Raw genomic sequence first — 16,708 nt, 5'->3', positions numbered from 1 at the left:
TTATCACTTGAAGATAGTAAAATAGTCTTTGAAAGGTAGTGACAACATCATCATTACTAAAAAAGTGAAATATATTAAATAAATCCATGGTAAAATAGTACCTAAATTTTCTTATAGAGAATATTACATGGGATATTTACTATTACATGGAAAAATAGTTCATAACCTATTTAAAATATATTCATGAAAAGAAAGGAAATTATAAGAATTTCTTAGGAAATATCCCATGCATGGGAAGAGCTAATTTTACTAACCAAAGCATGAACACCAAACTGGCATGAGTTTTATAAGATAGAAAAGGAGAAGTAATTAAAACAAAGGAATTTAGGTTTGTATTGTAGGTCAGAATGGTTTGACTTGGCCCATGACAAGGGGTATCTTACCTGCCATGGGTCATGTCACCTTATTTAAGTGATGGGACCCATGTCAAACATGTATTAACCACAAGATAGATAGATAGGTAGATTATTTTCAACATTCATGAGGCTAAACATAACCTATAGGAAAATCTTCTAACTAAACTAACTTTAACAATTCTATTCCTTTTTTGTGCAAGCTAATGATGAGCCCACCTAACTTCTCAATGTTCTCCTTATTGAATAAGTCATGTTAGGAGATACCATATATAATATCCCCAAATTTGAACTTGATATCCTTGTATGCCTTACATTCTAACATAGAGTGTTGCTCAATTTTCACCTTTCTAGAGTTGCAAAGCATGAAAACTCTTTCTCCCCAAAACTCTTTTGGCCTCTTCCATCACTCAATTTCACATCGTAGTTGATTAAAATTAGTTCTAAGTTGTGCAATAAGAATTTTAGCTCTCTAAGAAATGTTGGCCCCAATATTTTCCTTTTTGAGTTGAGCACATGTGGGGTTGAACTCACTAATATAATAGGTTTTTCTTTCCTTCCAAGTTTGTTTCCCAAATTTCTCTTATAGAATTTCTCCATAGAAAAGATCTTTATTTCTTTATTATTTTTGGGAGACATGCTGAAGTAAATATCCCATTTTCTCATCTACTTGATGTCTTTTTGCATCCATGTCTTTTTATGTTTTCATAATATATCATTAAAGACAACTTTAGGCCATGTATCTACACATATTTTTTTTAGTTCTTTTTAGATCACTTGTGAGGCAAACCTTAGCAAATACCTCGATAGGTGTAGCCCCAACTTCACTTAGCATAATATTATATAAAATGGTATTTTTTATTTTAAATGTGTTTATGATAAAACGCTTTTGGATCCCCTCAATTTGTTTCCATTGTAAGGATGAGGTGTTGCTGGCCCATTTTTCACAACTATAGAGAACAAGTGGTTGCACAAGAAGTCCAAATAAAGTTTGATTAGTTTTCTAGTCCCAAAGCTTTGCCTTAAAAAACTTATTTTTTATTGCATAAAATGTCTTCCATCCTCGTAATACTCTTTTATTTCTACAACCTTCTCAACTTAGCTTTTGTTGAAATCAATCCCAAGGTATTTATACTTTGCAACTTCCTAGAGAATTCTCCCTTTAAAATAGAACTTATGCTAATTTGTAATTTTCTATTTTTTGAAAAAATCATGACTTTAGTCTTAGTGATATTGAATTTCATCCCTACCATTTTGTAAAATTTCTCAAGATAAATTAAATGATCTTGCAAACCACAATAAAATTCAGCAACCAAAATGAGATCATCTATATAGAGGAGCATCCTTATTAAAAATTCACCTCATAGGATACACTCACCATTTTGCATGTCTAACCATTCTTCAATTTTGTCAATATATATTTCAAAAAGAGTAGGAGATAGTTGAAAACCCTATTTGAACCCTATATCACTCCTAAAGCACTCTAAAATGCCATCTAAAGTCTTGATTTTGACCTTAACCTCTTCATACATCAGGTATGAATAACAGCTTTGAGATTCATATGGATCCCCAATTCTTCCATCCTAAACCAAATTTTGTCCCTAGGCATAGTGTCAAAAGCCTTTTTAAAGTCCACAAAGCAATAAAAAACCTCATTTTTTCTTGCCCACACTTTTTTGATAATATGTCTCAAGGTGATTCAGTAATCAATAATCGAGTTCTTTGGCCTAAAGCCAACTTGTCTTTTTGCACATATATGATTTTCTTTGGCCCATTTTTTGATTATATTCTCTATCATGCTACTAAAGAGTTTTGAGAATAGAGGGTTGATCATTATAGTCATGTAGTTGGAGAGATTGTTGGCATTCTCACTCTTAAAAAGGGGTCTAGCAAGGCTAATCACCTAGTCTCTAGGAAACCCATATTGGATGATATTATTGAAGATTTATGTAATGTGAGGTGCAAGGGTTTTAATGCCACACTTGATGTACCCTACTTGAAACTTAGCCAAGTCTTTTGCCTTACTGATACCAAACTTCTTAATACCCATCTTAACCTCTTGCACAGTGAAAAGATCCTGCATATTATTGACCAAGAGTGGCAGGTCCACCTCATCTTATTTTTCATAAAGTTTCATGGCACACTTGAACCATTAGTAGTTTTTATAATATTTTTAGTTTTTTTGTTTCTTGGTTGTAATCCTTTCCAAAAATATTTGGGGTTATTTTTACCAAGAAATATTAGCTATTCCTTCCTTGTACTCAGATATTTAATGTGTTCATGGTTATTCTATTGATGATAATTCTTTGCATGTTTCATATAGTAATTATAGTTGTTTTCATAATGATAGTTATATGGATGATTTATATACAGGTTTTTTATTGTTACTTACCCCATACTTGCATGTGTATGGTGTACATGTATGCTTTACATTATGTTTCACATTTTTGATGTGGTTGAGGGAGGGAGTCATAGTCACCTGCCAGTCGAGATCTATATGATGTACCGCTTCCCACCATTGCATGTTTAGTTTAGATATATATGCATATGTACATGTTCAACTTTTATGCAGATTACAGGTAATGGGCATTGACTTCCCTAAATTTCTAGGATGAGTGTTCCCTATCGCAATATCTCAATGGTAAAAGAGGGGAGATAGTTCTCAAGTCCAAATCCTAAACCTAAGCCAATTGTCCTAAAATATAAGACAAGTATTTGGGTTATTTACCTTTCTAAATTCAAGTGATGTGAATTTGAGATGTTTGACCTTTGAGTTTGAATTCGTACTTTGTCATTTAGATGAATTTTCTTATTAAGTTTATGAGTCTACTGTGATTTTTGGTCATAATTCAATCAAACAAAGATGTTATTATATGATTTAATTAAACAAAAAAATTATAAAGAAAATACAAATTTTAATTATATTTAATTAATTAAGAAATTAATTAAATAAAAGAAATAACTTTAAAGATTTAATTAAAAGACCAAATTTAGCATAATTATATTTATTTAATTTATTAATAATAAATTTAGAAGTTGCATTTAAATAATGAACTTTGAATGTTATTATTAGTTAAATTAATAAATATGTATTCTAAATACGTCTTCTTATTTAATAAAAAATGAAGTGGGAATAATTTAAATATATTTTATTCTAATTAAAAGCAAAAGGTGTGTACAGGGAATTAAATATGTTATAATAATAAAAGAAAAGGCTTTTGCATGTTTGCAAACCCAAAACCCTAGGATGAGTAAAATCTTTATTAGGAGATTAGAGCTCATTTCTCCACACACCGGGTTTGGGGGAGCAATTTTTGGAAAGATTTTGGGAGACAAAATTTTTTGCATTCTTCAAGAATTTATCATATTTTAGCATCAAATCGAGGTAGGAATTCTATAGAGTTTATCAATAGTAAATATTCCAGTTTACCTCTATCTTCTTTGTGCATGTTATATGGATCTTTGTTTATGGAAAATCATACTTTAAAACTGAAACCCTTGCTCTTAAAACAACCATTCTTCATAATTGAATCATCTAAGAGAAAAAAAAAAAAATTGAAACCCTCATTAGAAGATTTTATTTTAGGAAAAAAAAGAAGCTAGGGTTTGAAAATGAGAACCTAAATTGAATTGAACAAAATCAAATTATTTGTAATTACTCTTCCTATCAAAGTATTTGATATGAATCTATTAAAATATGTATATATAATACAAAATTGAATACTACCACAGTAAATATTATTTAATGTGATAGTTATTCAATTTTTGCATTTTATCGCCCTGTAATGAAAAGATTCTTTTATTAAAAAAATATAAATGGAAAAATGGGGAGGTAGGGCCATGACCCCCCCCCAACCCCCCTTTACCACCATGGTCAATGAACTTGGCTATTGCATGTAGCACAAGGTTTTTTGCATGCAAGACAAAAGTTGTCGTGGGAAGACCTTGTACTATCACAACAGACCCAAAGGTTGCCGCAACCAGTACATGGGCTGCCTCGAGTAGCCAACCCTTCATCAGGGTTGTTAAAATTTTTAAAAGTTAATAAAAAAAATGTTATTATATTATTTTAATTTAGTTTAATATATATAATTAATTAATTATAAGAGAATTAAATTATTTTATTAATTATTTTTATTAAAATGAAATTCTAATTTTAATTCAAAATATATTGAATTTAGTTATTACTAAACTAGAATTACTAAACTAGATTTAATATTTATTAAACATAATTGAGTCTTTAAAGATATTGTTAAAATGAAGTCTTATGAAAAGTTCTAATAGACTATTTAACTTTCCATGTGGATTATCATTAGATTGTAATAAGCATAGTCATTTGGAAAAACATAGACAGTTAAGATATATACATGCAACTTTGACTTTGATCGATCTAACTTGGAAACCTTTATCAACTGGAATAATTTTAAAATCGAAAACTTGAAACTTTATTTTGAATCAATTTTGTTATGAGATTATATCTAAGATTTAAATTCTTGATTAATTACACTTATTTTATATTCTCTTTGAGGTTTTTTGTTTTATTGTGTAATGAGTTTGTGAAATTTGGTAATTTGACTAGTTAGGTATGTTTACTAAAGGCTTGGGAAGAGATTGATTTATGATGTTGTTATGAAATTTTGTTTAGTCACAATTGATTCATTCCCAACTATTGTGATGCAATCACATGTTTCTATGGTGAGAACTAGTTTTTTTAATGTAAGCTCATGTTGTGATTTTTGTGATATACCTTTGAGGGTTGATTAGTTTTACATTGTTATTTCTAGTTACTTGTATAGGACCGATGTGGTTATTGTGAATTGATGAGATATTTGGTTATGAGCTTAGGGTAGGTTATCTTTGTGTATGTTGGGAAGTGGCTTGTAATGGAGGCCAAAGCCCTAAAGAGGTTGTCTAGGTAACCTATTGTAAATTTTATTAATAATTGAGAACATTTCATTAATGGAGTTAAAATGAATTAACAAGAGTTAGTGTAGTAGCTCGCCCATGCCTCAAGTGCTAGTATAGGCTAGGATGGGAGTAGAGATTAATGCTTGGTTGTGATTTTGCCTCATTAGTATGTCTTTACTGCAAGAAAGGATATTAATGTTGCATAGAGTCACTAGGGGGCTAGAGTTCAAAGAGGCTACCAAGGTAACCTTAGAGTTGACTTGTGTGATGATACTTTCCCACGTGCATATTAGGTTTCCTACATGTCTTTGTTGCCTCTAGGATTAGTTGTTACTTGTGTACTTGGTACTTTTGAGATAGATTGCTAACTAGATTCCTTGACCTAGATTCTTTTTATGATTTTATATTGTTATCCATATGGGACTTGAGATTAGTTCCTCACCATGGTGGGAGTGGGCCATTTAGGTTCCATGAGGTCAGGTGGTACTATTTCTTATACTGTTGAGATCCAACACCTAGATGTCGATGTTGGATGTACCTTGTGCAGTTGTTCTATTCTTTTGATCTTGTGATTATGTTATATGGCCATATTTTGATTTATTTTAATTTTATTATTTGAGATCTTATGAGATGTTGTATTGTATCATGATGTATTTTTTCTTTTAGCATTTCATACCATGTGACTTGTACAAAGGATGATTATGCATTTTGGTTATGTCGTGCAACATCTTATGTACTTGTATATTATTTCATATGATTTCATACTTATGGTTACTCTATGATTTGGAATGCATTTAGTTATCAAATTTAATCATATTAAATTTATGTATGTGATTCAACATTGTGGAACCCTTGAGAGATGTAACTATTTTTGTGTAGCTTATGTTTGTATGTGAGTTATTGCTTCCACTGTGTTATCTCTTGTTTTTCTTAATCTTTCAAAAAAAAAGTTTACCAAACTTAGTGACATAATAGATTAATTTACTTTGAGTTCCCTAGTAGGGCGTTACAAGAACCATTATGTCCCCATGACCCTTACCATTATTCCCCACCTCATTCCAAACTGCTAACTTCTAATAGCCTTCAAATAAAGGAGTTTTACATCCCTCATCTTCATGTGTCTCCACCAGACAAATAATTTCATTTCCTTCTGTAATGGGTCCCAACCTAGGTCCACATCTCCAAGGATAAACCCTGCAATTTCAACGAACTATACTTAAGGAGGCCCAAGTTGAACTTGATTGTTATTTTTTATGATGTGGTATACTTGAAGTTGTATTTCTATCCCTTGAAATAGTTGTTGATCCTAACTCATATTTACCTAGTGAAGAGTTTTTTGCTAAGCCTATGCTTCCCACCTACTTCTTTGAGTTGGAAATGTGGTTGTATTAAGGAATAACCATGTTTACCTTGAACAACCATGCTCTTTTTCCTTCATCTCTAGTTGCTTTGATTTTTGCTACTTTTTCCTTTCTCTCTTCCTATTATTTTATAGTTAGATCCTCCTGTAGAAAGAAATGAGAACCTCTTAAGAGATCTTTTTTATTCAAAAGATTTTATTTGTCATGAATGTTAGAAAAAAATGCTATACTGGAAAAATCTCTCCCATCAAATAATTTTCCAACCCTCTAAGCTTGGAAATTTTGACCTTGCCAAAGAAAAACTTCCTCTAAGAATCCCCTCATTAACTCTTGGGATAATAAAGGATGGTACTAAGATAATCACTAAGAGGGAAAGAAATGATGTGTAAGAAAAATAATATATATAGATGGAACTAAGGAAAAAGTTAAAAGTGGTAAGAGGTCAATAAAAATATATATATATCAACAAGCGCAATGGTACATACTAGTGGGCCTATACTAAAGGAATCTAATTGAAACCAAGGGAAGCATTAGAGCCCCATACATTCTAACCACGAGAGGATCTAAGGTACAAACCCCTTACCTTACTATGCAATAATAATTACAATATGTTATCATTGTGTGTACAAAATGTGTCACACTTCTATAAACCATTATACTCAAGAATACCCATGAAAGAGGGTATCTCAAGAGGCATATTATAGCTCTATATCTATGGTGTGAAAAGGCTATGAGATGGTGGCTCTCAAATGAACCAAGCTATGCAACCCTTTCAAGGTGCACCATACAACAAGAGATTCAAAGATGAGAGCAAGAGTACTAGCATCCAAGAATCACAATGAATGCAATGCAAATGCAAGATCTAACTAAATGAAATGCAAGAGATTTTTTTTTAAAAAGAACAAAGCTAAAGCATAAAGGAAACTAAGCTAAAAATGCCATAATGCAAGGATGAGAAAGAAAATATGAGATGAAATGCAAGAATACTTAAGTCCTTCAAAGCTCCAAAAGTACCTAAAAATTATGTAGCATAACATTAGCATGAAAGACCAAGATTTTTAGAATGAGAAGAGAGCCCTCCCTTTTAAAGAAAAATAGACATTTGAGATTAAAAACCAAGAGAGTCTTAATCAAAGGAGGAGAATGCATCTTGAGTGATCCATGTGCACAAGAATCTCCACCAATCACAACCAATAGTTGACTTTTGAGAGGGTTTGAAATGTGAGGAGGAGAACTAAAGTTATTTTTAAAATAGAATATTCCTTGCACATAGAAAATTGTGCATTCATGTGTAGACAAAATTCTCTTTTCCTCTTATTTTAAAAATAGGAATAATGCTTTATGTGTTCACACTTAGGATATGTGAGAAGTGGGGATTGTTATTTAATTAAAAGGGAGAAAGTTCTTTTAATTAAATAAAAGATTTAGGATAAAGTGGTCAAACCATATATTATAATTGAATTAATAGACTTAAGGATTTAATCAAGAATGAGTGATTAATAAATTAAGCAAAAATGCTAGAAAGAGGGCTAATAGTATAAGTGATAGTTTTTAGGTGATTACATTTGCCCCTCTTTGGATAATGTGTGATTGATTTGGGAACACATTACATCAAATAATGAAGAAGCCAAGTAGGAAACATCAAATAGAGAGATTTGATTTTTAAGAACAAAAAATGCAAAACTAGATAGCAAGTCCTAAATTCACATCCTGGTAGCAATAGTACTAAACATTAGGAGAAAGAGACAATATCATGACTTAAGAAGAGTACTCAATAAAAGTAGATAGATCGAGAGAAAATGGAAAGGTCAAGCATATGCTCTTGATAAATAGATAGTCATAGCAAGAAAGTAATGATTGATAGAATATTTTTGCGTCCTCAGGATCAAAATTGAAATAAGGTAAGGGGAATGCAAAAATGAGAAAGATATGATCAAATTGAGACAAAGTAAGGTCCATGATGACATATAAGCAATTAAGATCGAAGAGTAACCATTAAATAGTGAATATATGCTCCAGTTTGACTAAGTTTGACTAGTAAGATAAAGCATCAAAAGTAGGTCAAAGCAAGAATAATGTTGAAATGAAATAAATAAGAGTGAAAGAGAGTAGAAATGAAGAAATGATGATTGCCCTAGAAATATCTAAAGATTAAGCTTCAAAAGATAAACTAACTACATAGAAGAAGGAGAATTTAAAACACAATTTTGACCATCAAGATGAATTCAAATTTCAATTTTGATTGCAAAAATGAATCTAGGATGTTAAAATTAGCTCAAACTAGGGTCAAAACACTAGTAGAATTTGCCTCATTTTTTGACATAAATTGGTCAAATTTTCTACTAATTTTGGTTGAATGATCTACAAATTATCTTATCACTATTTTTCTCGTCAAAAATTTGACCAATCCTTGTTAACGTCAAATTGTTGACACAAAATTTGGTCAAAAATGGCTTTCCTTATTCGCAAGAAATTTTTTCAAACATTTGACCAAGCTTGATCGAAATGGCTTCCTCGATCAACCAGGATGCCAAACCCACAATGACATCCTAGTCGATGCTTTTCTCGAAAGTTTGACCAAAGTTAGTTATAATGGATCCCTCAATTGACTAGGATGCCAAACCCATGACGATATCATGGTCAATGCTTTGGTTGAAAGATCGAAAAATATGATTTGTTTAAAAAAAATAAACTTAAGATAAGTATCCAAAGTAATCATTGACGATAACTTGGTTGGTGATTAGTTTGGATATTTATCTTCAAGTGTTACTATTTGTTTGTCAACGTTGTTTGGAGAGTTTTAGAATGAAAGTCCAAAAACTCCAATAACATACCTAATTTGATAATTTAAAATAAAGAAGAATACTCATATGGTAGCGATATACACATGAGATATAATAGATTTTTCATGACTAACTGTGAACAATCAACTATGTAGGTGGCATCCATAGATGGGATTAAGGAAATGTTATTGATTTGAAAATCATTTGAATTCACCTTGAAAGCTTGCACTAGGAATTTTTCAAGTATCGTATGTAGTTATGCAACCACCTTTTTGTTATTCTCCTACCACCCAAAAACTTATGCCCCTGGTCCTTGTACACTCGAATTGTGTCACACTCTAAACCCTTCTATCCAAATGATTCCATGAGTTTGGAATGCTTGGATGCTGGCTTAGAGCTCCCTATCCATGGACTGCAAGAGAGTATATTTAAAGAACAAGAAGGCTCTTAGATGAGCCTTAGAGATACTCTTCTTGCTAGTAAACCATGCAATGGGAGGTTCCAAAGACAAGATGCAAGAATGCAAATGTCCCGAGGAGTTCCTCAAGTATGCAATGCAAGATGGAAGACTAAACTAGAATGGAAATGCAAGATGCAGCTATGCTAGAATATGAATGAGAGTGTTACAATAGAACTATTAAACTATATGATTTAAGCTACATGTAAAAATGAAAGCTAAGCTAAGCTAGAATGCCATGGATGAGAGAATGTAGACAAGAAAGAGAAGTTCTCCACAAAGCTCCAAAGAAACCATTTAGAAAACCTGTAGCATAACAATATTCAAATGAGGGATCCTTTGAGGGGGAAATCTCTCTCCCTTTTAAAATCATATGGACGGTAGAGATCAAGATGAAGATGGTGGATGATCAACAGTGGAATTTGAAAAGAGGAGTGATCCATGTGCACACACAAGTCAACCAATAGAATATAAGTTGACTTGTCATATAAGACAAAAGTCACAAAGCCTTTTTCTTTTAATTGCAAAATAGAAAAAGGACTTTATGTGTGCACTTTAAGTGGGTTAGAAGAATGGGGTCTTTTATTTAATTAAAAGGGGACATGTTCTTTTAATCAAATAATGAACTTAGGATGGCATAGTCAAACTATATGTTATAATCAAATAAATTGATTATTAGCAATTTGGTCTAGGTAAATGATTAAATTAATTTAGCCAAAATGTTGAAAAGAGGGCTAATAGTCTAGATGACCATTTTTAGGTGATTACAATCCCCCTCCCAAAAACTTGCTTCCTTGTTCCCCAATCAAGTAACTCCAGGGATCTACAATATAAATTTAAACCACTTACAGTAAGAAAGAATAAGAGCACCACCTCACCCATGAAGGAATGCACCTGCAAACTTAGCTCTAATGCTAGATTACTCACACAATAGCATTTCCTTGCATTTCATTGACAAATCAGATTTGTCAGGATACATCAATAAGGACTTTCCTTTAATATGTACTCAATGGGGAATGAAAACTCTAATTAAACATATGACAAATTCTTAAAACATAACCTAAATCTGAAGAGCATAATGAGAGGAGGGAGGGTTCAATCAATAATTTAGAACTTTTAAACTCATAAAAAATCTCTAAATTAGTAATTTAGAATATACATTTCCTACCATTCTTAAAGGTTTGGGATCATCTAGCATTAATTAGGATAAAAAATGAAAAAAATTGTCAAGTTTAGCAAGAAATTGCAACAGTAAAAAAATGTAATTTTTGAAAAGTTGTTATAAAAGTCCTTTTTAACCTCCCAAAATTCATAACCATCAAGAGTTAGTTTGAACCGGTTGGATGAATTTATTTAGGACTTATTATATCCCTCTCATACTAGATCATCAAGTAGTACAAAAGAATCAACATTTTTATGAAGGAAAAATCTATTTTTTGGAGCAATCTTGTCTCATATGGCCCTATACGGATTGGTGAGGACAAATAATTCTCACATGAAGTTATATATCTATGTTATCTTTCATTTTCACCTTGTTTGGTTGAATTTTATTAATTTTGGAGATAGTTACAAGATTTTCTTTGACTATGGGTTTGGAACACTCAATTCAAGGGTTTGGAGCCAAGAAATGGTCTTAACTTGTAATTTCACCATTGGAAATTGATGCCCTTCAATGAAATGGAAGTAGGTAGTGTGTATTTTAAGACTCCAAAGGCTCAGGATAGGAAAAGCCCATTTTTTCATTTCAAACTTGATGCCCTATGCTAAATATAACTATGCATTTAGCCTTAGAATGTGTGGTTTGAGCAAGTGATCAACAAAAGAAGATTGTGGGTCAGATTTTTTTGATGGAACAGTTCAAAGTTCATCTCTAAAAGGTCACAAAATCAATATATTAGTTTCATGCACCCAATTGAGGCAATTCTAGTAAGCCCTAGCCTAATTTGATCACCTAGGCTAAAGTGTTGTTTGTGGTTGCTTTGTGTTGCTGGAGTGAAATTGACAGTTGGTGTTTGGGGAAAAGTAAGAGTTGTATATTAACCTTTTTTGGAGATTGAAACAAGTATAAAATCCTTATTTTGAATTAGTATAGGAATCCCTAAGCCTTGGGTCAACACATTGAAACTTATAGTGCCTTGTGAGGAAGTAGGAACCAAATAGTGAAGTTGGAAAGAAGCTCCTATTGTGTACTTTGCATTAGGATGGACCTAATTTGACCAAGATCATATAATTACTATTGGAATACAATCACACTAGTGGCCAAGAGTTGGGATCCTCTGCTTGGAGGGGAAACATATCTCTTTCTTGAGGAAGTAGGTTTTTTTCAATAGAAAACTAGAAATCTAATTCAAATGGGCTATATTTAGATAGTAATAGTATGCATCTTGGCTATATTTATTGTTTGTAGGTAACTCATGAAGATTTTGATGAAGCAATCATTCAAGTAAAATTGAAAAATAAGGCCAACTTGAATTACTATGCATAGGCCTATGATCAGACATTCTTGCAGTTGCAACTCAAATTAGAGAGACATTTTAATATTTTAGTTCATCTTGAGGACATACACAAGTGATCTTAAAGTGCTCTAAACATAAAGTATATTTATTTGTAAATGTTGCAAACTAATACACAATAAGAAAATCCCTTGAAATATTTAAGCTTAAAACCCAATACAATTTTACTATTTAGACTATTTACCATTGTGAGCTTACCAAAAAGAATGGAAATTAAAAATCTTAGTACCTATCAAAATATTTGGTTCCAGTTGCATCAAACTCATCTATAAAGATGGCACATGTAGCTTTCTCTTTTGCAAGCTAAAATGCATCTCGAACAAGTTTTGTACCATCTATGATAAACACCTAAATTGCAAATGTGTAGGAAAGAATCAACATTAACCACTCTTATAAAGAAAATGTAGATTGAGGAGTTTTTATGTAACTACAATCCAATGATGATCAAGAAAGAACTTTTTTAAGTAATTCAAATCAATTTATTTGATGAGCTTGAAAAAATTATAAAACTAAAATATATCATTACTTTTGGTTACAATGAGAATCATTAGTATAAATCATAGACGAGGCTGAGAAAAATAAATACAAATGCATTCTACTTGACTTCAAGAAACTATATCATAAATCATAACTCATTTTCAAATTTCCTACAAGAGAATTATATTGAAAGCATTGGTGATTAAACTATTCATGACCAAGGGATATACATTTCTTTCCAAAAAGAATCAATGTTCATAATGTAGAAAAAAATAGAGGGCCTATTAAATGAAGTCTAAAATACACTTACCACTATAAGCTTTTCTCTCAACTCATTGACCTCTTTTGAATTTTGCACCATTAAAATATGTAGCAGACAAATATGTTAAGATATGACTAGGAAATTACCTAGACAAAAGAGAAAGTAAGAGAAATACATATACACTAAAACCTTTAGGAATCGACCAATTAGAATTCATATTCATGTGTTAAATTATCATAAACCAAAAGTGACTCACCAATCAGCAATGCTCCATCCAATAAAATGGGGGATGTGCATTCCTATGATTAGCAATTTGAATCTGCATCAGAGAACAATGGTTGTTGTATGGACTTAATTCTTGAATGTGTGATTATTTTGTTTCTTCTCAATGTATTAGTGATAATTTTAAGAGTAGTTGGGATCCTCCTTGTTAGTATCCTAGGCAGTTCAATGGTTGGGAAGTAAGTTGTAGCGTTGTTCATATAATAGTTGTTGATAATGATGTACCTAGTTTTATACCTCCTAATTAAGATTAACATCCTATATTCAACATTCATAAAAATTGATCAATCTTTAAAGTTAGTATAAGATGAATTTGGATAAGAATAATATATAGTCAAAAGCATTATCTGATAAGAACATTTTCATGTCCAAGAACCTTTTAGAAAGATTTAAAAAACTAGTTCTAAGAATACTTTTACAATTCTAGTATAGGGCACCTAACAACCCTTGTTTTGGCTTTTTTTCTTTCTTTCTTTGAGGCTTTTTGTGACTGTAGCCAAGTTAGTGTGTTGTGTTGGCATGCTTAGATCAAGTTGGTTTGGCTAAGCCTTGTGTTAGGTATTTGCAAGCTAATAAACACTAGGTTGTCAAAGTGGGTTAAAGTCATTACAAGTCATTGGTAAGTGGGATATGATCCAACTAGGTCCTAAATAGTGATTTTGCATCTTGTTCAAGTGTTTGGAACTCATGAAATGTAATATTAGTTGATTAGTGTCCCAAATGTCAAAATTTCCTAAGTTGTCAAGAAGTTTCTCAAATGGGTTTAGGGGGAAAAAAGAGGCATATTGGTTACTAGGGGGACAAACTATGCCTTAACACCTCTACTGAACCTATTTGGTTCCATTCAAAAATGTTTCGAGGGTCTAGAAGACAAAAATGAAAAAAAATGCAATGTGTTCAACAATTTTAAGAGTTGCTCCACAACATTTTTGTGAAACATTTTAGTTATGGTGTTCAAAGGAAGGAAATATGGTTGGTTTAACTAAATGAATTCCTTAGGAGATCCTATAAGACTTGGAAGAAGAAAAATCTACTGGTTGGATGTTGGAAGAGTTCATTCTCACATTTGAATACAAATATTTTGTTACATTTCCCTTTAATAGTTTTTGGATTTTGTAGTGCAAGTTTGAGATAATGGATTGAACATTGAAGTTTTATTTGGATTAAGTTAGTTCATGTTTGTATATAAATTTTTTCTTTAGTAAACTTTCCTTTAAGTGTTCATTTGTTAAGGTTTTAGAAATTAGTTTGAAATCACCCTATGTGCTAGTCTTGCCTGGGTAGTCCACACAAAGATGACTCTCCCATGAGTTACCACCATGGAATTATCATGGAATTGAGAGAAATAGTAGATGAAACATTTTATATAATGTATCATAAATCTTGGGCCCTAAAAATGGAGTTAGCTAATTTTCCAATGATGCTCTAGGCAAGTTTGGGATACTTGGCCAGGGAATCACAATGCTGATATGAAGAGTTTGGGGGTTTGAATGTAGATGAGAGTTCAAACCAAATTTGGAGAAGGTAGGGGGATGATCAAGGATTCTTTGTGAAAAAATAGGCCTCCCCAAGATCAAATTTTATTCCATTTTGAAGTGACCCTAGGTGATGTTGCAACTTCTTGTTTAAAATCCTTGAAGTTAGGCTAAAGTCTTTCTTTCCATTGTACAGATGCTATGATAAACTAAAACCCTAAAAATAATTGAGGTATTCTAAAAGGGTACTCAAATATCAATTTTTTTTCCACCTTGTTAAAGGAAATTATGAGATATAGCTTGATTAGCCTAACTAAGAGGCCTAATTGATTAGGTTTGTTTTGGCAGTTTTAACCTTGGGGGGGAAAATGGGTATTGAAAACTTGTTCAAAGTGGTACCAAGAGCCTATGGGAGGTAAAATATTACTTGTGGAGACATTCAGCCCAAGTGGGAAAGAGAGATAGCCCATTTGGTTGCAAATTGGTAAATGAAGGTGCCTAGGAAGAGTTCCTTTACAGAAAGCATTTGAGCCAATAATTGGTGTACCTTATTAGAAGGTTTGTGGGAGGATAGATCAAAGGTCCTCTATAGGTTAGGGTTAATTAAAGAAACCTATTAGGCTAACCACAAGCCTAAGCAAGTCCTAGGGGAGACATGGCTGAAGTAAGTGACCTACCTTGTGTTACATCAAGTTTCTAGCTCCAGGTAAATCAATTTGTTGTATTCCTCTCAAACCCATCAAAGAAAAATCATTCTATATTCTAGATTACTTTTTATTTTTAATTTATGAGATCTAATCTCTTATAACCAAATTTATATTCTTACCAAGTGTTTAATCACACCTTTTAAAAGAAAGTTAGGTCAATCTATGTGTGTATTTGGTGTATGCAAGAACATTCATTCCAACATTGAAAAAAATATGTTTGGGGCCACTAACTAAACTATTAAGATTTAATCAAATATCATAAATGAAAAAACAAAAAATAATTCTAGTAAGAATTATCAAGTTATTAGTGGAACACATCATCCAGCACTTGTTGGTTCCATTCCTAATATTTTTGAAAATTTTTCTTAGAGTTACAAAAGTAGCTTGCAAGAGTATGATTTAGGAGAATAAGTATCTTGTAACCTAATATATTATCTTGGAATGTTTATAAACACTAAGTGACTTTATGCAAGTCCAATTACAAAAAATTAAGACAAAAGAGTTTCAAGTTGCACAAATAAATGATTCCAATCTTACTTAACTACCAACAAACTTTATTTAATAACTACTAGATGATAGAGATTCCACTGAACACTATGATAAAAAAAGGGGACATTACTACATTGGAAACATGCATAAATAAGCTATGTCACAAAACCATTAGTGGAGTAGATAACAAGAGTACATCTAGTATAGTCCAATATTTGCTCCTTGCATCCTTATGTAGAAGTAATAGTTTAAACTTTCAAGTTCAAGTTTCTTTTTTGAAGTTTGAAGTTCATACACATTGTGAAGCCATATGAATCAAAGTTAAGTAAAAATATACCAATAAATCTTACCTATTAATTTTTCAATGTTCTTGATATGTCTCATCAATTGTGGAAGGTGGTCTCAATTTAATCTAATCATAACTACAACAATGCCCACAACATGAATACAGAGAACCATAGTAGAATTAAAGAAAACATATATGGTATTTCTCAATTTGATAATTTTCATATAAAAAGGATTTAATCTCATTGTCAAACTGCAAACTTGAACTCTGCAAGAGGAACCATGCCAATTTGATGCATTCAAGAAGAGAGTACTTACACAAAATGAAGCCCAATCATGCCAAGAAAGTTGAGTAT

This window comes from Cupressus sempervirens, chromosome 5, assembly GCF_028749045.1.
Source record: "Cupressus sempervirens isolate cs-2001-9-10 chromosome 5, ASM2874904v1, whole genome shotgun sequence".
Taxonomy (NCBI): domain Eukaryota; kingdom Viridiplantae; phylum Streptophyta; class Pinopsida; order Cupressales; family Cupressaceae; genus Cupressus; species Cupressus sempervirens.
The sequence above is the reverse complement of the archived record's forward strand: the minus strand, read 5'-3'. Positions refer to the sequence as shown.